The sequence below is a fragment of the Loxodonta africana genome, chromosome 16 (assembly GCF_030014295.1).
Source record: "Loxodonta africana isolate mLoxAfr1 chromosome 16, mLoxAfr1.hap2, whole genome shotgun sequence".
Classification (NCBI taxonomy): Eukaryota; Metazoa; Chordata; class Mammalia; order Proboscidea; family Elephantidae; genus Loxodonta; species Loxodonta africana.
In genome coordinates, this window is record NC_087357.1 from 61,576,051 (window position 1) to 61,598,218 (window position 22,168).

Genomic DNA, 22,168 nt, shown 5'->3' on the forward strand with positions numbered 1-22,168 from the left:
CTAAAAGACATCAAGACAGTAAAATTGCTTCCCTGTGGGACACTGTCTCTAAACTAACTAAGCAGAATAAAAAGTTACAATGTCAAATTTCAGCTCCCACCCCTTCTGCTCCCCTGCCAGCTGCTACCTCTTTATACCCTTCTTTGCCTTCCTACTTCTCTGATAACACTTTATCTGAACTTCCCCTTTCCTCTAAAAAATGAGCAAATATACCCATGGCTGAAATACCCCTTAAAATTTGCACCAGTAGTGATATCAAAGATTCCCCTTGTATCACTTTTCCCCTGTGGACACGTTCAGAATTAACTAGCATTGTGAAAGATTTTCCTAAACTCCATGAGGACCCCTACAAATTTTCTGGAGAATTTAAAATCCTTGTTGAAGCCTACCAGCCTGGGCTCCCTGACTTATATCAGCTTCTTCACATGATTACTGGCCCAGAGGAAGCCCAATTGTGGCTAGAATAGGCAAAAAGGAAAGACCTCAAGGACAGTTTAGCCTTAAATATAGCTAAAACGGCCACCAAACTGGTAGAAGGCTCTCAGGACATAAGTAAAAAATTGATAGTCTATCCCAAAGGCCTTTCTTCCACTAATTAATTGAGCTAGAGTTCACTCTTGTAAACAAAATAAAGATGTAAATGTTTATGATTACCAGACTCGGCTACTCCAGAAGTTTTCTGAACACTCTGGATTTACTTTGACCATGCCTGGTACTTCTCGTTCTTTGCTAATATTACACTCTATGTTAATCATGTGCAACACTTAGTATCTTGCCCTAACGATCCTGTTCCTCCTTAACTGATATGATAAGCAATTGTTTTTCATCTTTGGGTGAATGGTGGAAAAAATTGCTACTTTATTTTGGAATCTTTATAATTCTCATCTTTTCTACTATTGTAATTATAAAATGCTGTTTTGCTTTAGTTCAATCCATTTTATCCATGAAATGCTGTTCAAAATCATTTGATCTTTCACATAAAATCATGTTGGTTTCATAAGCTTTCATCAATGATTGTACTGTTTAATCACCTCCCTTTTGTCTTCTTGGGTATCTTTCATCTTGACCTCTATCAATCTGTCCTGACTGAGAAGTATTCCTCAAATGCAGCCATGTCCATTAAGATGTTACCCATAAAACCTACTCACCCTGAAGATGAGGCCTATTAGCTTGGTAAAGTGAAGAAAATAAATTTTATTAACCAAAGCTCCTCAAGAAAAAAAGTAAAAGTCCTTGCAGAAGAAAGGCAGTTTCATTGTTGTTGATCAGCATCACCTAGCAGAGGCTTGACCAAAAGGGGGAAATGTAAACAGAAAAGTTTCAAATTGGAGGCACTCATGTCAGACATAAGAATGACTGGGCCAGCATGCATTCCCAGGAAGCAAAAGGTCAGGATCCAAACCATTTGTTCCCAGGAAAAATGTGTTCTTGGCTGCAATCATGTATAAGTATACCGGCTGTTGCCACTCACCTAGGTGATAACTCACTTCCTCCTAGCCAAATAAACTAGTCGAAGAACTTTAAGCTGAAGCTGGCCTTATCTACAATCAATCATTAACCCCTTACCTTTGCCTTGGTGGCACAGTGTTAACCACTGTGGCTGCTAACCAGAGGGTTGACAGCTTGAATTCACCAGCCACTTCTTAGAAACCCTGTGGGGCAATTCTATTCTATCCTATAGGGTCTCTATGAGTTGGAACTGACTCCATGGCAATGAGTTTGGGTTTTTGGTTTTCCTTTGGTCTCTATGTATGTAGACCCATCTCTCTGCTTGAACGGTGGAGCACTTTGTATTTTCATTAGTGCTGCCTAGCTTGAGCTGTATTATTCCACAATAAAACTCCTTTTCTTTCACTCCTAACAGAGTACGAGATTTTCTTCTTTGACAGCAGGTTAATGCCAAAGTACACGGGGCATTGGATATGAGCCTGATGGGAACAGAGACGGGGAGGTCTAATGGAGTGGTTGGCATGGCAACAGCCTGCACTCCCAGTCTGGCCTGTGTGGGGAGGTGCACATGTCCGCTGGACCTGAGCCAGCTGGTGGCTCAGGGCAATGGTTTCTGGGTCTTTGCTCCACCCCAAGATGAGCTTAAGCCCTTTAGCCTTGACCTGGCAGTGACTTTGTTCTGGCCCCTGAGCCAGAAGGAGAAAGCAGATCCTTGCACCCTAACCCCTATCCTCTACCCAGCCTGACACGCAGCCTACCCTGGGCAAAGTCAGGACCAGGTGGAAGGGAGGTTTTCGGAGGTTAAATCGTGGTCACCCTCAGAACTTTTGCCCTCTCTGGAGCTTGCAGGCACTTCAGTGTTGTTCTGTGCATTGGGCCCCTGGGTTGGTGTAGGGATCACAGGAGATGGAGCAGAAAACCAGCAGAAACTCTCCCCTGAGCCTGACTTCAGGATCACTCAGTATTTCGAAACTGGCCTTGGCTTTGCAAGAACACTTGAAGTATCACCAAAATCAGCATCTCCCAAAATCAAAATATGAGGAAACCTACGAAATTTTCAAAAAAAGATGGATTTTAATCTCTATTAGAACACTTCACAAACACCCCCAAATAAAAACATCACTACTTACATTCTTGATAACTGCAGTTGATGGTTTCATTCTTGATAGCTGCAATTGATGGTTTCAATCTTTAGTCAAGGGTGGGTAAAGCATCTTCAGAAAGTTGTTGCACCTTTATTGATCGGTAACAGGCAATTTAAACGAAAATCGAGTACTTGCTATGCAAATAAAACTTCTAGACAAGTCTCCAGCCCTCCCCTCCCCCTAGCAGATTGCCATCCCAAGCTCCTCCCATGTGGAACTCTGAAATCTGCTTTAAAAATATAGTATTTATTTGCATGTTTCCCCTTTTTTTTTACAGTCTAATTCACCCAGATTGAGAGAAACATAATAGAGAAAGAATTTTTTTTTCCTCCCTCAATGCTTTCCTTCCCACAAACTCTTTTTTTGGAAACCACAACCTAGAATCCCAGCAGAGGTTCCTGGGGGCTTTAAGAACATCAATCAGTTTCCCAGCTGGAGGCTGAGGCTTTCCTCAGGGAAGACTTTTTACATAAAACATTGTACTTTGTCCTTGCCAGGGCAGACAAAGGTTTAAATTAAATATGCAGCAAGCTGCTGTTGGCTGCTTGCCACAGCCTGGGGGAAGGGGAAGGGAGCTTATGTTCACACTCTTCTCCTTTCCTCTCTAGTTGTTTCCTTTTCCTCCGACCATTTTTATAGTGGAAGAAGCCTGGAGTTAAGAGACCTGGGTTCTGGGCTGGGCTTTCCTGTAAATTCATGATGACCTGATATAAGTCACTTAGACTCCTGGGCAGCTCTACACTGTCCTATAGGGTCACTATGAGTCAGAATCGACTTGACGGCACTGGATTTGGTTTTGTTTTTTTTGGTACAATGAAGAGTTTGAATGAGATGATATCTGAATGTCTCTTCCATATTTAACCTTCTAACTCATTTCCAGGAGCCCTAGTGTTACCAGGTGGAAACCCCAGATTTTGCTCGGCATGACTTATATTGGCCAATAAACGAGAGACTGAGGTGGGAGAGGGTACAGGTGCCTTTATTTCTCTATGCAAGGAAGGAAGCAGTCTGGGCTGTTGCTGCCAAGATTGCTTTGAGAGGGCAAGGGGTAAAAAAGTTCCTTTTAAGGGGTTTATATGTAGGGAGCTTATACAAATTATGTCAGCAACATTCTTAATCATACCATTCAGGTGCCAGGATTTTCACAGGGCAGGCCAAGCAAAGGAGCTGCATTTCTGATGCAGGCTGCAAGGCTGGCCAAACAATGGAACTGGAAATGGTGAGGCCGGCCGAGCAAGATGCAGTGGAATTTTCTGCAGCCAGGGGACCTCTGTATTACTGGTGGTGCGGTGACTGAGTTTGGATGCTAACTAAAAAGGCTGGCAGTTTAAATCCACCAGCCACTCTTGGAAACCCTATGGAGCAGTTCTACTCTGTCCTAATAGGTTCACTATGTGACAGAATCGACCCGACGGCACACTACAATAACTCATTTCCAAACTCAGGTGCGTGGATTACCAGCAAGTGCCCTAGCCTCATATATCAGTAATGCATTCTTACAGTTGCTGAAGTGGCAGGGGTGGCCTGGTCTCTCTTCCCATGGACCCCAAGGGCCAGGAAGGTCAGTCACATTATGAGAGAGGGAGGTCCAGTTAGAAAGTGATAAATGGCAACTCACTCTGTGTCTTAGTTATCTAGTGCTGCTTCAAAAGAAATACCACAAGTGGATGGTTTTAACAAAGAGAAATTTATTCTCTTACAGTCTAGTAGGCTACAAGTCAAAATTCAGGGCGCTGACTCCAGGGGAAGGCCTTCTGTCTCTGTCAGCTCTGGAGGAAGGTCCTTGTCATTAGTCTTCTCCTGGTCTGGGAGCATCTCAGTGCAGAAACCTCAGGTACAAAGGATGCTCTCTGCCCCCAGTGCTGCTTTCTTGATGGTATGAGTTTCCCAACTCTCTGCTTGTTTCCCTTTCATTTTATCACTTGAGAGATAAGAGGTGGTGCAGGCCACACCACCAGGGAAACTCACTTTACATGGATCGGGGATGTGGGCTGAGCAAGGGCGTTACATCCCACCCTAATCCTTTTTATCCACAGGCAGAGATTATGATTTATAACCCACAGAAAAATCACAAAATGGAGGACAACCGCACGTGGCCTAACCAAGTTAATACACACAATAAAAAAAAAAAAACACAATTTTGGGGGGACATAATTCAATCCATGACACTCTGTATTTCAGTTTTGGGGAATAATAGAGACTGGTGAGGGTTGTAGCAAATTGGAGAGTAAGAGCCCCAACAAAAGAGGCAGCCTCAACTCAACTCAAGCCATTAGCTGCCACTTGGGAATGTTGGCCACTAGGACAACCAGTCCCTTTTTTTAATGTGAAAATTCTAAACTCTTAAAGATTAGTAACTAATAAAAAAACAAAAAACTGTGGGTCTCACAAAATAGGTAAATAGGTCTGTGGGATGAATTCAACTTGAAGGGGGCCAGTTTGCCACCTTTGCATGGACCTTAAGAAGCTAAAAATTCCTGCCAGTCAGAATCCACTCAATGACAACAGGTTTGGTTTTTTGGTTTTTATCATACAAAGCTGTTCAGAGATTCTATGTATTTAAAAATGTGTTGTAAACTGCAGTAAGTACTATAAACACGAAAGTTGGAGCCACAGTAGGTTGTTTAATCATATTTTTCAATATTGAAATGTTACATTGGAGGGTAAGTTTCAGGAAAATAAGTTGACCCATATTCAGCTTCCCAACCAACTCATGGCCTGGGACTGAACAATCCTGTTCTATAGTTATTAGCTGCTGTCAAGTCGGTTCCAACTCGTAGCAACCCTATGTACAACAGAACAAAACACTGCCCGGTCTTGTGCCATCCTCACAATGGTTGCTATATGTTTGACTCCATTGTTGCAGCCCCTGTGTCAATCCATCTCATTGAGGGTCTTCCTCCGTGTTAAAAGAATTTGAATTCATGCTATTAGCTTTGTGGGGAAAACTGTAATATATATTTAAATTTTAGAATTCTAGTCTACTGTAATAAGGGCAGCCTTTTATATTAGGATTAGAATATTTAAAGGAAAAAGTTATTTGAGTATATAATTGAATAGGAGACATTTTTTGATATAATATAAAGTAATACATTTTATCAATATTTCTATCATTTGCGTATATATATATATGAAATTTATTGTTTTTATATTGTAATAAAAAAAAAAAAAACCAAACCCAGTGCTGTCGAGGTCCTGCAAAAGACAAAAACAACTTTAGAGAAGTTCTATTCTCTTTATACTAAAGTATTCGGCCTAGAATTTTTATCTTGAAAAAGACCAATGAAATGGAATTTAGTTCTTTAAAAGATAGATATTAGTGACTGGGTTACCATTTTGCCTATTTTAACTGTATAAGTATGCATATTTTAATTTCAAGAATGTGTAAGAAATGCAACACAATTGTTTTAAACTTATTGAAGTGATAGATAAGTAACAAATGTTGTGTTGTTGCTAGCTGCTGTTGAGTTGGCCCCTGACTCATGGTGACCCCATGCACAACGGAAAGAAACGTTGCCTGGTCTTGTGCTGTCTCCCTGATCCTTTGAGGATCGACTGTTGTGACTCATAGGCACAGGTAGTTTATTAGGAGACAAAATAACGTGATTTCCTTTCTTGAAATGGCAGAATTTTACAGAATAAAATAATTAAAATAGTACACAAATATCCTTTTACATGGATACATAATATTTCTCTTTTTTCAGTTTTCTTCCCTTGATCTTAGCAACTGAAGACATAAAGACCTTATTTCTTCTCCTCTCTTCTAGAGTTTGCCTCATTTTCTTCCCCTGTATTTAAAATTTTATCTTTTGTCTAATGTATATAGTAAGGGTCTTGGATTTGTTGCATTAATTTATAGTTTCTGACTTATAATTTAATAATATGTCTTACACTCTTAAGCCTCTACTTACAGTCGGAGTTGAAGGACAGAAGTAAAAAGTGTTTCCCTAGAAGCATGTTGATGCGTAAAGGAAATAGTTACCGCATGAGACAGCACAGGCACAATCAGTATGGTCACTGCAATGATCAGGAAAAACACCAGCGCTAAACAACTGTTCCAGACATATGGGTTCTTTTAACAACAAGTTGCAAGATTGCAACTATTATCACTTGAATAATTTCAGTAGAAAACAAAACAAACCTGCTGCCATTGAGTCAATTCCAACTGATGGGGACATCATGTGTTACAGAGTAGAACCGCCCCATAGGGCTTTTTTGGTTGTAATCTTTCCAGAAGCAGATCTCCAGGTCTTTGTTCCATGGCACCGCTGGGTGGGTTCGATCCGCTAACTTTCAAGTTGAACACAATCCATTTGCACCATGTATTGGAACCATTCAAACTAACATTTTGGTTCTCTGTGAGTCTGGGTAACAATCACTAGGTGTCACAGGAGCGAAAAACGATGGTTTAGTGGCAGAATTCTCTTTTTCCATGCAGGAGACTCAGGTGTGAAATCCAGATAACACACCTCATGTGCAGCCACCATCTGTCAGTGGACATGTTGCCGTGATGCTAAAGAGGTTTCAGCAGATCTTCCAGACTAACACAGGCTAGGAATAAAGACCTGGCAATCTACTTCCAAAGTTCAGCCAGCGAAAACCCTATGAAACCCAATGGTCTGATCCATAATCAATCATGGGGATGGTGCAGGACTGGACAGTGTGTCTTTCAGATGGGCGTGGGATCACCATGAGTCGGGGCCAACTTGACAGCAGCTAACAACAACAACAACAACAAAATGCTACAATAGGCCAACTCTGAAATCTCAGGGGCTCTACACAACAAAAATTTATTTTTTTGTCACCCAAAGTGATGTGGTTGGCAGGGAATCTCTTCCACTCAAAGACGCCAGTCCCGCCATCTTGTGATGCTGCCATATTAACAAGCGTCTTCCATATTAACAGCGTCAGAATGAGTGCTGGGGGGGCCTGCTGGCTCTGGCTGACCTCGACCTGGCAGTGACATTTGACACTTGTGCTCACATTTCGTTGGCTGGAACTAGAAAAGTGGCTCCAACCCAACCACAAGGGAGGCTAGGAAATGTAGAGAAGCACATCACTTATTTTGTGAGTGTTACTGTCGGTAGTCCCGGTACCGATGGTGATTTCTATCCCGCATCGTGCACTTTTTTTTTTTTTTTAAACTCGTGATGCCTTGTGTGTGACTTTTGCTGTTACCTTATGGCCTGATGGTGTGACTGTTTTGCTTCTCCTTCTCCTACTAACTCTCTCGAACGTTCCCCGCTCTATTTTTGGTTCAGATGCCCTGGAGGGTTACCTGATTGGCTCATTTATTATCATTGTCTATGTTTGGACAGAACCTTTGTTCTCAGCCATCTGATATGCGTCAGCAGCACATAGATGGGCCGCTCTTGATCATGTGCCCACGCCTGTTTTAATTATCTCTGGAAAGGAACTTGGGAATCAATTGTATAGGAATTTGGAAATAAAACGAATAATTTTTAAAATTTATTCAGAATTATTTCAGACATTGAGGATTTTAAAAACTGATATCTAACAAGGTCTTCAGTGTTACTAAATTGTTACTGTATTACTACAACAGCAAAATCAAAAGTTGTTGAGGTTTTATAAAGAACCACAGCTTTATTTCTCTGGAGCATATTCAGCAATATGAAATAAGAGTAGCTATTATAATGTCAGTCCACAAACTAAGGTGGACAAAAAAACAAAAACTTTTTTCATTTTTCTGTTGTGAAATTTAACTTCTGTGTTTGAATTTTATGGCTCGATTCCGATAAATGGAAATAACTTACTTTTGCTAAATTTCAGGTCTCTCTTCCCTGCCCAGGGTTGCATCTATGATTTAATGGGTTCAAAGGAACCCTGGTGGCACAGTGTTAAATGCTCTGCTACTAACCAAAAGATTGGCAGTTTGAACTCACCAGTGGCTCTGCGGGAGAAGGATGTGGCAGTCTGCTCTGTAAAGATTATAGCCTTGGAAACCCTGTGGGGCAGTTCTACTGTGTCCTCTAGGGTACCTGTGAGTTGGAATTGACTCAGTGATGACTGGTTTGGGCTTAGTTTTTTTTTTTTTTTTGGCATTAACAAAGAGAAATTTATTTTCTCACAGTCTAGGAGGCTAGAAGTTCAAGTTCAGGGCGTTGGCTCAAGGGGAAGACTTTCTCTCTCTGTCGGCCCTGGAGGAAGGTCCTTGTCCTCAATCTTCCCCTAGTCAAGGAGCTTCTCAGGTGCACGGACCCTGGGTCCAAAGGACGTGCTCTGCTCCCAGTACTGCTTTCTTGGTGGTATGAGGGCCCCCTGTCTCTCTGCTCGCTTCTCTCTCTTTTTTAAATTTTTTTTTATTGTGCTTTAAGTGAAAGTTTACAAATCAAGTCAGTCTCTCATACAAAAATTTATATACACCTAGCTATTTTCTCCTAGTTGCTCTCCCCCTAATGAGACAGCACACTCCTTCTCTCCACTCCGTATTTCCGTGTCCATTCAGTCAGCTTCTGTCCCCCTCTGCCTTCTCATCTTCCCTCCAGACAGGAGCTGCCCACCTAGTCTCATGTGTCTACTTGAGCCAAGAAGCTCATTCCTCACCAGTATCATTTTCTATTTTATAGTCCAGTCCAATCCCTGTCTGAAGAGTTGATTTTGGGAATGGTTCCTGTCTTGAGCTAACAGAAGGTCTGGGGACCATGACCTCCGGGGTCCTTCCAGTCTCAGTCGGACCATTAAATCTAGTCTCTTTACAAGAATTTGGGGTCTTCATCCCACTGCTCTCCAGCTCCCTCAGGGGTTCTCTGTTGTGTTCCCTGTCAGGGCAGTCATCGGTTGTAGCCGGGCACCATCTAGTTCTTCTGGTCTCATGCTGATGTAGTCTCTGGTTTATGTGGCTGTTTCTGTCTTTTGGGCTCATAATTACCTTGTGTCTTTGGTGTTCTTCTTTCACCTTTGCTTCAGTTGTTGCATCTTACATGGCCACTTGCTAGCATTTAAGACCCCAGATGCCACTCTTCAAAGTGGGATGCAGAATGTTTTCTTAATAGATTTTATTATTGGGCTTAGTTTTTTTTAAAAGTTTTTTTAAATTTTAAAAATTTTAATATTTAAAATTTGACTTGATGGCACCTAATAAAACAAAACAGCAGCCAATATTGCCAAGTACTTGTCTTTCAGGACTTTCTTTAGTCAATAAATACTGTAGTTGTCCAGCGCTACTGTAACAGAAATACCACAAGTGGGTAGGTTTAACGAACAGAAATTTATTTTCTCACAGTTTAGGAGGCTAATTCTAATTCGGGGCCCTAGCTCTAGGGGAAGGCTTTCTTTCTCTGTCAGCTCCTGAGTAAGGTCCTTGTCTCTTCAGCTTGTTTCCTAGTTCCTTGAAGATCTCCATGTGGCTTGGCATCAGTCCTTCTCCCATCTCTGCTTCTCTTGCTTGCTTGCTTGCTTTATACCTCAAAAGAGATTGACTTAAAATATACCCTACACTATTTCTGTCTCATTAACATGACAAGGACAACCCATTCCCTGGTGGGATTAAAACCACAGGCATAGAGGTTAGGATTTAAAACACATATTTTGGGGGGACACATTGGTGCATAACATTCCACCCTGAAAACTCATGTTCTTCCCACATACAAAACACATTCACCCTGTCATATCATCCCAAAAGCCTTAAATCAACTCCAAGTCCAAAACCTCATCTTCTGAATCATCTAAGTCAAATATGGCTGAGACTTTAGGCATATTCCATCCTGGGCCAAAATTCCACTTTATCTGTGAAACTGTGAAATCTAGACTACAAGTTATCCGTTTCCAAAGTACAATGGTGGAACAGGCACAACTCAGATGTTTCTATTACAAATGCGAGAAATTGGAGGGAAAGAAGGGATAATGGGTACCAAGCAAGTCCAAAACTCAGCAGAACAATGTACTTTAGCTCTCAAGCCTTGAAAATAATTCTCTGGTCTTCCAGACCATCTGGGCAATGATCTCATCCTCCAGACTCTAGGTGTGGGTCGTGCTCTCTGGATTCTATTTGGAGGCTCCCCAGCCTTGGGCTTCAGCTCCACCTTCTAGGCCCACTGGGATGGCAGCACTGCTCCCTTGCCTTGGCTTTGGGTGTCCCCACTCTCCTAGTCCATCTGAGCAGTGACCCCACCCCCTCAACCCTGGTAGGCCCCATTCTTCTGCCTCTGGGGTATGGCAGCCCTGCCCCCCCAGGTTTGGGCAGCGGTCCCATCCTCTTGGTCAAACTGAAGAGCAGCCGCACACTCTGGAACCAAACTGGTGAAACCTAGGAGGCGATGACTCTAGCCTTTTAGATCCCAGAAGCCATGGCCCCACCCTTTGAGATCAAGGCAGCTCTGTTTCCCGCACTCCTTCCAACAGTTCTCCTAATCTTTGAGCTGCTCCAAGGATGCTTCTTTTGTTTTCTTGGAGGACAACAGATGTAGCTCCTTTGTCCTGTTTCCTGACTATTGAATTCCAAAAGGCAGACAGCTTTCTCCCCTTTTGTTCTTTCCCTGTTCCCTTCAGTCTCAGCTAATGGGTTTTCTGCTGTGGTAGTTGGTTAGACCCATTAGTCACAGCTTAATCTCTTTAATAAAAGATTTTGTAGCCACTTCCGTGCTGAACATTCTAGGACAAGTATCCTTAGTTTGTACAACAGAATTTTAAAATCACTAAGTTTTGTTTTCATTTTGTACAGTTCATTATTAAGTTCATCTCTTTCCTCTTGCATTTTAGTATAAGCAGCAAGGAGAAACCATGGGGCCCCTTTGAAAGCTTGCTTAGAAATTTCCTCAGCCAAATATACAAGTGCATCACTTATAAGTTCTACTTTCCATCAAACGTTTGAACATAATTCACACAAGTTCTTTGCCACTGCATAAAAAGCATCACCCTTCCTCCCTTGTCCAATTGCATGTTGATCATTTTCTTCTAAAGCCTCACTAGAAGCACATAGGGTCGCTATAAGTCGGAATTGACTCGATGGCAGTAGGTTAAGTTTTAAGTTAAGAAGCATATTTAATGTCCATATTTCTAGCAACATTCTGTTGCTGGTGCCATCTGTATTCTCTAAGACGATAGAGACTTTCTGTATAGTTCTCCTCACCTCCTTCTGAATTTTCATCAGAATCATCTTTGAGGTCACAATTCTACCAACAGCCTCTTCAAGGTAATCTAGGTTTTTGCTATTAGGCACCTTAAAACTCTTCCAGCCTCTACCCACTACCTGATTCCAAAACTGCTTCCACATTTCAGGTATCTGTTAGATTAACACTCCACTCTTGGTACCAAACTCTGTCTTAGTTATTTAGTGCTGCTGTAACAAAAATACCACAAGTGGGTGGCTTTAACAAACAGAAATTTGATTTCTCACAGTGTAGGAGTCCAGAAGTCCAAATTCAGGGTGCTGACTCTAGGGGGAGGTTTTCTCTCTCTGTTGGCTCTTGGGTAAGGTCCTTATCTTTTTAACTTTTTTTCCTAGTTCCTTGGAGATCTCCATATGGTTTGCCATCAATCTTCCTCCATCTCTGCTTGTTTTGCTTGCCTGTTTAATCTCTTTTGAGTAATCTCTTTTGTATCTCAAAAGAGATTGATTTAAGACATATCCTACACTAATCTCGTCTCAGTAACATAACAAAAACAACCCATTCCCAAATGGGATTATAACCACAGGCATAGAGGTTAGGATTTGTCCGCCAAAAACCAAATCCACTGCTGTTAGTTCCGACTCATAGTGACCCTGTAGGACAGAGTAGATCCACCCCATGCCGTTTCCAAGGCTGTAAATCTTTACAAAAGCAGACTGCCACATCTTTCTCCCACAGAGTGGGCTGATGGGTTTGAACTGCCAACCTTTTAGATAGCAGCCGAGAGCTTTAATCACTGTGCTGCCACTGCATTCCTTTAGGATTTACAACACGTATTTTTTGGGGACCCAATTGAATCCATAAAAATAAGCAAGAATGATTTCTCACGATGCAATGGAAAGGTCATTGACTTGAGACATGGCAGATATGTGTTCTAGTCCTAGTTCCTCACTGTTCTCTTGAAGCCTATCTTCTGTGTCAACAGTAAAGGGCAATCCTGACTGTGTTTGTTTCTTTTATCTGTGAACTTTGATTCTGTGACATTGGGAAATTGACCTAGTTTCTATGTTGCCATTGTTACTATGTGTATGTATCCATAACACTTTGTACGTCATATAAGGCCCTATGTAGAATAACCATAATAGTTAGTATCTAAATAGCATTTCTAAGAGCCAAGACTTATTCCTAGCGTTATATACATATGAATTCATTTATGAGGTAGACACTGATATATTATAACCCAAAGCATTGCGAGTGCCAGGATTTAAACCTTCACAATCTGATTCCAGGGTCTTTGCTCATAATTATTATGGTAGACAGCCTCTTACAATAAGGAATAATATAAGGGAAAGAAATGAGAAATGTAATTGTTGAAATACTTTCCTGATGTGATTTGTAATTTGTAATTTACGTATCAATATTTCAACAGGAAACTATGATGACTCAATTCTGCCTAAAGTATCTCAAATTTCACGTGAGGAATAGCTGAATGAATGTGAATAGTGTCCTTTAAATGATTATTTTTAAAATTAGGAAGCTATTAAATTTTTATTAAATAAATAACAACTACATTTACTTCATTTACCCTACCTCATTTCAAAAAAGTCTCTAAGACAGGAACCAATACAAACATTTCATTTTAGTGCCCATTTAGAAATAATAATTCAATTTAGTATTAATTAATAGTAACGGTTTCCTCAGCTTTCTTGAACTATGCTCATTGGAAGTATTTTTACGCTGGCCAAGCTAATTGACATACAATGGCATGATAAAACTTTACTGCCATCTAGTGTCAGCAAGGAAATTTGCAGCCATGTTGCTTTTTTTGTCCCTCTTTTGATGGTTTTTTTTTTTGTTGTTTGTTTTTTTTGATGGTGACCTTCTATGTCTACAGTTCTACTCCGTGCTGTAGGGTTGCTATGGGTTGGGATCGACGCGATGGCAGTGTTTTGTTTTTTTTGTGTGTGTTTCTATGTCTATATGAAATAAGCATTCCCAGGTGGCACTGTTCAGTTCCTTTACCAATGGTCTTTCTGCAGATTATTTTAATAATTTGATTTCAAAATAACTCATTTCATGACATTGGTCACTTCTAAAGCATGGTTTATGTTACGAGCACGCTCTCAGGGGAAATGTAAGAATTTTCATCTAAATCAGAGAGTGTCTAAATATTCTTTGAACGTGTTCACCCCTAGAAGACCATTTTACCTTAGTCTCAGGATGCTAAAAATGGGGAAAATATTCATGATTTATATTTAAATTATTATGAAATAGTTTTAGACAGTCAGAAGAACGTAGAGAATAATATATCAAGGACCCACTGTGTTATCTATTGCTGTTTAACAAATTGTCAAAACATGGCAAACATTTATTATCTCACAGTTTCTGGGCATCAGGAATCCAGGAGTGGCTTAGCTGGGTGGTTTTGGCTCAGGGTCCCTCATGAGGTTGCTGTCAAGCTGTAGGCTGGGCGCCCGTCATCTCAAGGCGCAAAAGGGGCTGGAGAAGCTCAAGTAGGCTTCAGTTTCTTGCTGGGTTGGCCAGACACTCAGTTTCTTGACATGTGGACCTCTCCATAGGGCTTGCTTCTACAGCAAGAGATAAAAGAAGGAAAGAGAGAAGTCAAGAAGGAAGTCACGGTCTTTTTCAGTCCCTAACCTCAGAAGTAAACTGCCACTCTTGCTGTATGCTTGTTGTTAGCTGCTGTCAAGTTGGCCCCTGGTTCATGCGACCCCATGCACAACAGAAGGACATCCTGCCCAGTCCTGCCCTATGCCATCTTCATGATTGGTTGGGGATTTGACTATTGTGATTCATAGGGTTTTCACTGGCTGATTTTTGGACGTCAATTGCCAGGCCTTTCTTTCTAGTCTGTCTTGGTCTGGAAGCTCTGCTGAAACCTCTTCAGCTTCACAGCAACACACAAGCCTTCGCTGAGAAAGGGGTGGTGGGTGCGCGTGAAGTGCATTGGCTGGGAGTCCCTGAGTGGCGCATGAGGGTCAGCGTCCAGCTCTTAACCAAAGCCTGGTGATACAAACCCATCCAGAGGCACTGAAAGCCTGGCGATCTGCTTCTGAAAGGTCACCGCCATGAAAACCCTGTGGAGCACAGCTTTACACTGTTTGCCACGAGTTGGAATCGAGCCGACGGCAACAGGTTTTTACTTAAGTTGCCACACGTTTTTCCTTACGAAGCCCTTCTCTCGTATATATCGAAGTCCTTCAGTTTATCCCCCATTTCTCTTATCTGCTTTTCATCATTTTTCATCATTCATAATATTTATGCGCTTGTCTCTGTGCTTTGTTCTCAGCAATTTTTTCGCTGGTATCTTCCAATTCACTAATTTTCTTGTTGGGTGTGTTGAGTAAGGAGTTTTCCTTAGCATTAAATTTTTAATTTCAATAACTCTATTTTTTACTTCCAAGATTTCAGAGTGATTCTCACTTATGTATATATTTTTCTTTCTTTCTGCCTTTTCTTCACAAATTCTTGCTTCATTAAGATGAAAGTTATTCCTCATTGCAGTATCAAATATACTTATTTTCAAATTTTGTCAGACTCTTTCAAAAAGTGGATTTGATTTGGAGCGCGTTTACACTTGGATTGAAAAAGTTTTTGGCTATCTGTCTTGGCATTAGACATTTTTCATGGTTTGAGGTACATGCATGCTTCTGAATAGCACCTGCTCTTTCCCTCTACTCCTCTGAGGATGGGTTGGGTCTGCAGTTTACTAAGTGTTTAATCCAGCTCTGTGAATAATTCCATTTTTAAAGTCCTTTTTTCAGTTCAAAGTTTTGCTTCAGAGGTCCAAGATTGTTGATGCCCATGGATGTGATCTGTGTCTACATTTGGGGCAGAGTGTTAGAAGAATGGCCAAGGACAGCATGGCGGTGGCTACAGTAATTAGTGCGCATTTTCCAAGGGAAAAGGGAATCTTGAGAAATTAGTTTTGACTTTCTTGACCTCTTAAACCCCATCAGCTAAGAAGATGTGGTCCATCTTTATTTTCTGTAGTTTCCATTATGAAAACAAATGTAGCTTTTCCTCTCTACCCCCATATATAATACACTAGAATACGAAATAAACTTTAAAACTACACTCTCCAGCCTGGAGACTCTGACACCCCTTTGCTGTTTCTCGTTTGGGAATGACTGACTGGGAGCATGGTCTGGCTGTCTCTTCCCACATGGAGATTCCCCCTCCATGCCAATACTGGGGGGCCAGGGCTTTATTTTCATAAGAACGATGACAATATTCCTTTCAGAGGACAAAAACAACGTAACATTCCCTTTTCATATTTTTCAGACTTATATTTAAAAATAAACATGGAATATATGTGTGTGTGTGTTCCCAGTTGCAAAGGGAATTTTAGAAAGCCTGGGAAAGCAAAACAAAAAAGAGCCCTACAATTCAGAAGTAACCATTAATATTTTAGTACATTATTATATATAAAATTCACTTGAAAATATGTACAGTATACACTGTTTTGGCCTACATTTTCACTAGAAATATATGGTGAATATTTTATGTATCAACAAGTACTTTTATAAAACATGTTTTTAAATGTCAGTTCTGACATCTCTGGATTTAAAACTATTCTAAGCCCTACTGCCTAGTTGTGCTGATGATTGATAGAGATTATTGATCTGTGGCTTCATTCATTCCTTTGTGCATTTTTTCAGTGTACATTTTAAATCATCTATTATGTTCCAGGAACACTGTGGAGCTCTGAGGATACGGATATCTTTATTTTCACTCTCATGCTGAGAGGCTCAGAAGTTATTGGGAGAGACGGGTATGCCAATAGGTAAGTACCATACGATGTAACAATTTTTCCCCAGGGGAAAAATAACTGTTTTAACGCCATTGCAGTTTTTGCTTGGCTACTCATTGAAAGGCTGGTGGTTTGAATCCATCTAGTGGCACCACAGAAGAAAGGCCTGATGACCTAATTCCGGAAAAATCAGCCACTGAAAACTCTACAGAGCAGTTCTACTCTGATACACATGGGGTTGCCATGAGTCGGAATCGACTTGACAGCAATGGGTTTTTATTGCCATTGTATCCTCTGTATTGTGAAAGGTACCTTATTTTATGCACTCTCAAGAAACGGAAAACACCCAAGATGGAGAGTCTACAAAGGTCACCCCCCTCAACAGCAAAAGTTGGGAAGACCTAAGGACTACATCCTCTGTGTGAAGGTACGTGAGGAAAAAATCTTCCATACAGAGAAGGTCAAAAAGAAGCCTCGGGTATTTCAATCTGGCCCTGGGTGAAAGAAAAAAAACGCCACTGCCGTTGAATCGATTCCAACTCATAGTGACCCTATAGGACAGAGTAGAACTGCCCCGTAGAGTTTCCAAGGAGCGTCTGGTGGATTCGAACTGCCGACCTCTTGGTTAGCAGCCATAGCACTTAACCACTATGCCACCAGGGTTTCCCCCAGGTGAAAGAGGGAAAATAAAATCCCTCCTGAAAATTGGAACCACAAGCAGGTTCTCATGCAGATTTTCTCTACCACAGTGGTTAAAAAGCTTCAAGAAGACAGTTTAAAGTGGTCTCGGTTTTGGTAGAGACCCAGGTGACTGGCAGAAGCAAACTCAAATCCTCTCTAGAAGAACTTGACTTCAACCCAGGCAGACAGCAATTGATAAGACTTTATCCCTCCTATGACTACATCTCGATTTCAGTGATATTAAAATTTGAAAAAATATATGGCTTAGAATCAACGAAATGCGGTCACGGGCGGGGAAGAACAGATTGAATTAAGTGTCTGGAGTTAAGCCATAGGATTAAGTCTGCAGGGTTCAAAAAATAAATCTAGGCAGAAAATATAAGGAGGAGACAGTACTGAGAGGAGCAAATGCAAATTATAGAAACGAGTCCTCCATCCCTATTCTATCCACACTGGAAGTGCAGGACAACATTGTTGTGTGTTGTTGAGTCAATACCGACTCATAGTTACATGGTCGGACAGAGTAGAACTGCCCCATAGGGTTTTCTTGTATGTAATCTTTACAGCAGCAGATTTCCAGGTCTTTCTCCAGAGGAACTGCTGAGTGGGTTTGAACTACCACCTTTGGGATAGCAGCCAAGCACTTAATGGTTGTACCACCAGGAAGCCGCACCCGTTGCAGAAGTTCTTATTCTCACATGTCCCAATGACATCACGGCCAGCCCAGTTTCCTGAAAGCAGGGGTTTAAAGTTGTTGCCCACAGTATCCTAGTTCCTAGCATAGTGCTTGGTGTATAAAAAAAAAAAAAAATTTTTTTTCATGTCTTAATTAATATTTGTTCAATTAGTGTCACCTAGATCCATGGGTAAGGAGCCCTAGTGGCATAAATGGTTAACCACTGGGCTGCTAATCAAAAGGTGGGTGGTTGGAACCCACCAGTGGCTCCACAGGAGAAAAACCTTGTGATCTGCTTCTTAAAGATTATAGCTTGGAAAACCCTATGGGGCCGCTCTACTCTGTCACATGGCATGGCATTGCCATGAGTTAGAATCGACTCGACAACACCTAACAACAACACACCCATGCGTCCCCTAGTTCTGGTGGTCATATTTGCTTAACATAATCTAGAGTCCATTGTTTAGGCGTTCTTGTGCCTATAGAAATTTGATTTTTTTCCTTTCTCTTGTGGAACCCTTCTGAAGAAATGGATATCCCTGGACTTCCAGATTGGAAATTCCCCTATATTTCATAATTTTGGGTATACACAAACACTTACTAGAATGGCCAAAATGGAGAGACAGAAAGTGCTGAGTCATGGCAAGGATGTACAGCATCTGGGGTGCTCATACAGATACCCCGGGACCTAGCAAGTCTACGCTGAGGTATTTCTCCAACAGAAGTGCATCTGCATGTTCATCAAAAGGCAGAAAAGATGTTCAGAGCAGAAGTATTCTTTTTTTTTTATTATTATTATTGTTGTTTTATTGTGGTAAAAATATATTAATAATACTTTTGCCAATTCTACATTTTTTACATGTACATTTCAGTTACCTTGATTATGTTCATCAGGTTTTGAAACCATCACCACTATCTGTTTCCAAATTATTCCACCACCACTAACAGAAACTCAGTGGCCCTTAAGCCATGACTTCTCTTTTCCTCCTCCTTCCCACCCCTGGTAACCGCCCATAAGCTTTGGTCTCTATATATTTGCCTATTCTAGATATTTCATATAAATACAATATTTGTTACCCTAATATGACTGAGTTACTTCACTTAGCATAATGCTTTCAAGATTCCCACACTGTAGCAGGTATCAGCACTTCATTTCTCTTTATGGCTGAGTAATATTCCATTGTATGTGTGTACCTCATTTTGTTTATCCATGTAATTGCTGAGGGACATTTAGGTTGTTTCCACCTTTTGGTTGTTGTGGATAGAGCAGCACTATGCTTAAGAGCCCCAAACTGGAAACTACCTAAATGCTTATTGAAAATAGATGACTAAATGTATTTGTGGTATCTTTACACAATGGAATACTATACAGCAACAAAAAGGAAGTATCTACAACTGCATGCAACCATATGGATAAATCTCCTAGATATAATATGAAGCGAAATATTAATGGTGGGGGGTAGGAGTAGTACAACACAGGTGTAGGCAATAAATGTGTGTATTTTCTGTGAAGAATTTAAAAATAATAATAAGACAGACTAAAAACCAGTTAAAAAAAAAAGTATCAGCATGTGCTGTTAATTCTAAGCCATGATAAAATCCTTCTTCCTGCTGGGACAGATCACCCCTTCCCATGCTTGCTTCCCTGTTTCACATCATTGGAGTAAAGGGAGCAAGGAACCAAAGAGCACATATTTTATGATTCCATTTACATGAAGTACAGAAAGAGCCAAAACTAAGGTATGCTGTTAGCAGTCAGGATTGTTTTTAATCCCTTAGGGTAGTGACTGGAGTGGAGCATGACGCGGTTCTGGGGGCTTGGGTGTGTCCTGAATGCTAGTTACAAGGATGTGTTCAATCTGCGAAAATTTATTAAGCTGTTTTCTTAGAATCTGTATACTTCTCTGTATATTGTATGCTGATAATTTTTTTAAAAAAGCTACAACATATTTTTTTAAAATTAGGTATCCTTAAGAACTATCATCTTGTGTAGGAATGTATTTATGGCTTGATTTTGGTAGGAAAAATGTCTGTCTGCTTCCATGGAAATTTCTGTCAGGATCACACAGCAGCTGACAACTGATGCTTTTCGAACCAATCCCTGAAAGCTCAGCACAGGCATTATTTTTTGAGAGTCTGCCACATGGTAGAGGTACAAAGCTTCATGCTCTGAGGATAAGATAGAGAAGCTTCTACTTTTGCTGGGGAAGAAACACTGACTCGTAAAGTAGTTGAGCTACTTCAAACAATCCCGTGAACATAGGCATTTATCTTTAAACACAGATGGCAGGTAACCTGCAATCTCTCTCTTTTGCTGTTTTGGTGGAGTATGAATTCTTTTTCAGGTCACTAACTGTGCAGAAGAAGGTCAGACCTGAAGCCAGGAGGAATAAGTGTGGGTGGGTAGAGCAGGTGGGTGTCAAAGAAGGAGATGAGGAAAAGGAAAGAAAGAGGAGAGAAGACATTGCCCTTCCATTCTCATCAACCAGAGGAGATAAAGAGATAAACAGAGCCATCACTCATTTGCCATCTCTGAATGAGGATATATCTTCACTCGAAAAGAGCAGGAAGGAAGCCACCTCAGGATAAAGGCCTCTTCTTTACATTGAATAAGTTTAACTTTATGAGAAATGCATATCTTTATACTTAATTTTCATATTCTCCGGTAAACAGGTGAAAACTTTATCACTGCCTGGTGTTCGAGAAGGACTACTATTCTAGCTCAGGGTCAGCAAACTTTTTCTGTAAAGGGTGAAATAGTAAATATGCCAAATGTTGGAGACCATGTTCTCTGTCATAACTACTCAACGCTGCCATTGTAGCGTGAAAGCAGCCATAGGCAATATGGAAGTGAAGGGTGAGGCTGCCTTCCAATAAAACTTTATTTGTAGACTCTAAAATTTGAATTTCATATTTTTTCTTGTGTTATGAAATATTATTCTTGTTTTGGTTTTCTCCCCCAACCACTTAAAAAGGTAAAGCCGTTCTTAGTTTGCAAAAGCTAATCCAGGTAGCAGGCTGAATTTGTCCCAAGGGCTGAGGTTTTGCTCATCCCTGCTCGAGCTTAATAAACTGAGTTCTGGGGACTTTATTCAGACATCCACACCTTTACTCAAGCAATTTCTATTTCCTGTCCCACTCTTCTGGCCCTTTTTTTCTACTCTTCTGATCCTTCTTTGTTTTACATTAATACAGATCATATAATGTGTATACATGAAGAGATGTATTTCCAGGAATTGGTCTATGCAGTTGTGGTGACCACAAGTCCAAAATCTGTAGGCCAGGCCGCAAGCTGGAGACTCTTGGGCAAGAGCTGATGCTATAGTCTTGAGACAGAATTTCTTCTTCCTTCAGGGAAACGTTTCTTTGGCTCTTAAGGCCTTTCAAATGAATGGATGAGCCTCACCCAGGTTATTGGTGATAATCTCCTTTATATAAAGTCAATTGGTTGTAGAGGTTAACCGTACGTACAAAATACCTTCAAAGTGACACCTAGATTAGTGTTAGTTTAGTGTTTAACTGAATATCTGGTTACTAGCCGGAAACCCTGGTGGTGTAGTGGTTAAGTGTTACGGCTGCTAACCAAAGGGTCAGCAGTTCGAATCTGCCAGGTGCCCTTTGGAAACTATGGGGCAGTTCTACTTTGTCCTATAGGGTCGCTATGAGTCGGAATCAACTCGACGGCATGGGGTTTGGTTTGGTTTGGTATAGCCTAGCCAATACAGCCAGAATGCTCTTTAGAAGCAAGGATGGCGAGGTTATGTCTCACATACTTTGGACACGTTATCAGGAGGATCAGTTCCTGGAGAAGGACATCATGCTTGGCAAAGTAGAGAGTCAATGAAAAAGAGGAAAACTCTCAGTGGGATGGATTAACACAGTGGCTGCAACAATGGGCTCAAGCATAACAACAATTGTAAGGGTGGTGCACTACCGGGCAGTGTTTCATTCTGTTGTACATAGGGTCGCTAGAAGTCAGAACCGATTTGACGGCGCCTAACGACAACAAGCCTAGACAAAAGGAGGCCTGGTGGTAGAACGCTTACGCACTCAACTGCTAACAGAAAAATCTGTGGTTCAAAGTCATCCAGCAGCTCCTCAGGAGAAAGACCTGGCAATCTGCTCCTGTGGAGATTACAGCCTAGAAAACACTATGGGGCAGTTCTACTCTGTCACATGGGGTCGCTATGAGTGGGAACCCACTTGATGGCACACAACCAATTACTACAAAAGGACATCATGTTTGGTAAGGAAGAGGGTTAGTGAAAACGAGGGAAATCCTCAATAAGATGGAATGACACAATACTCACAACAGTGGACTCAAGCGTACCAACGATCATGAATGTGACACAGGACTGGGCAGTGTTTCGTCCTG

General features: G+C 41.1%; 1 long non-coding RNA gene across 9 annotated transcripts in view; it reads left to right on the forward strand.

The window, feature by feature from the left end:
• Positions 1-22,168, forward strand: part of LOC111750320 (uncharacterized) — a 150,039-nt gene that overhangs the window by 51,383 nt on the left and 76,488 nt on the right. For all 9 annotated transcript variants that reach the window (XR_010318110.1, XR_010318109.1, XR_010318111.1 and 6 more), the window contains one exon: positions 16,376-16,469. This is a non-coding gene — a long non-coding RNA (uncharacterized LOC111750320). The remainder of the gene's footprint in view (positions 1-16,375; positions 16,470-22,168) is intronic.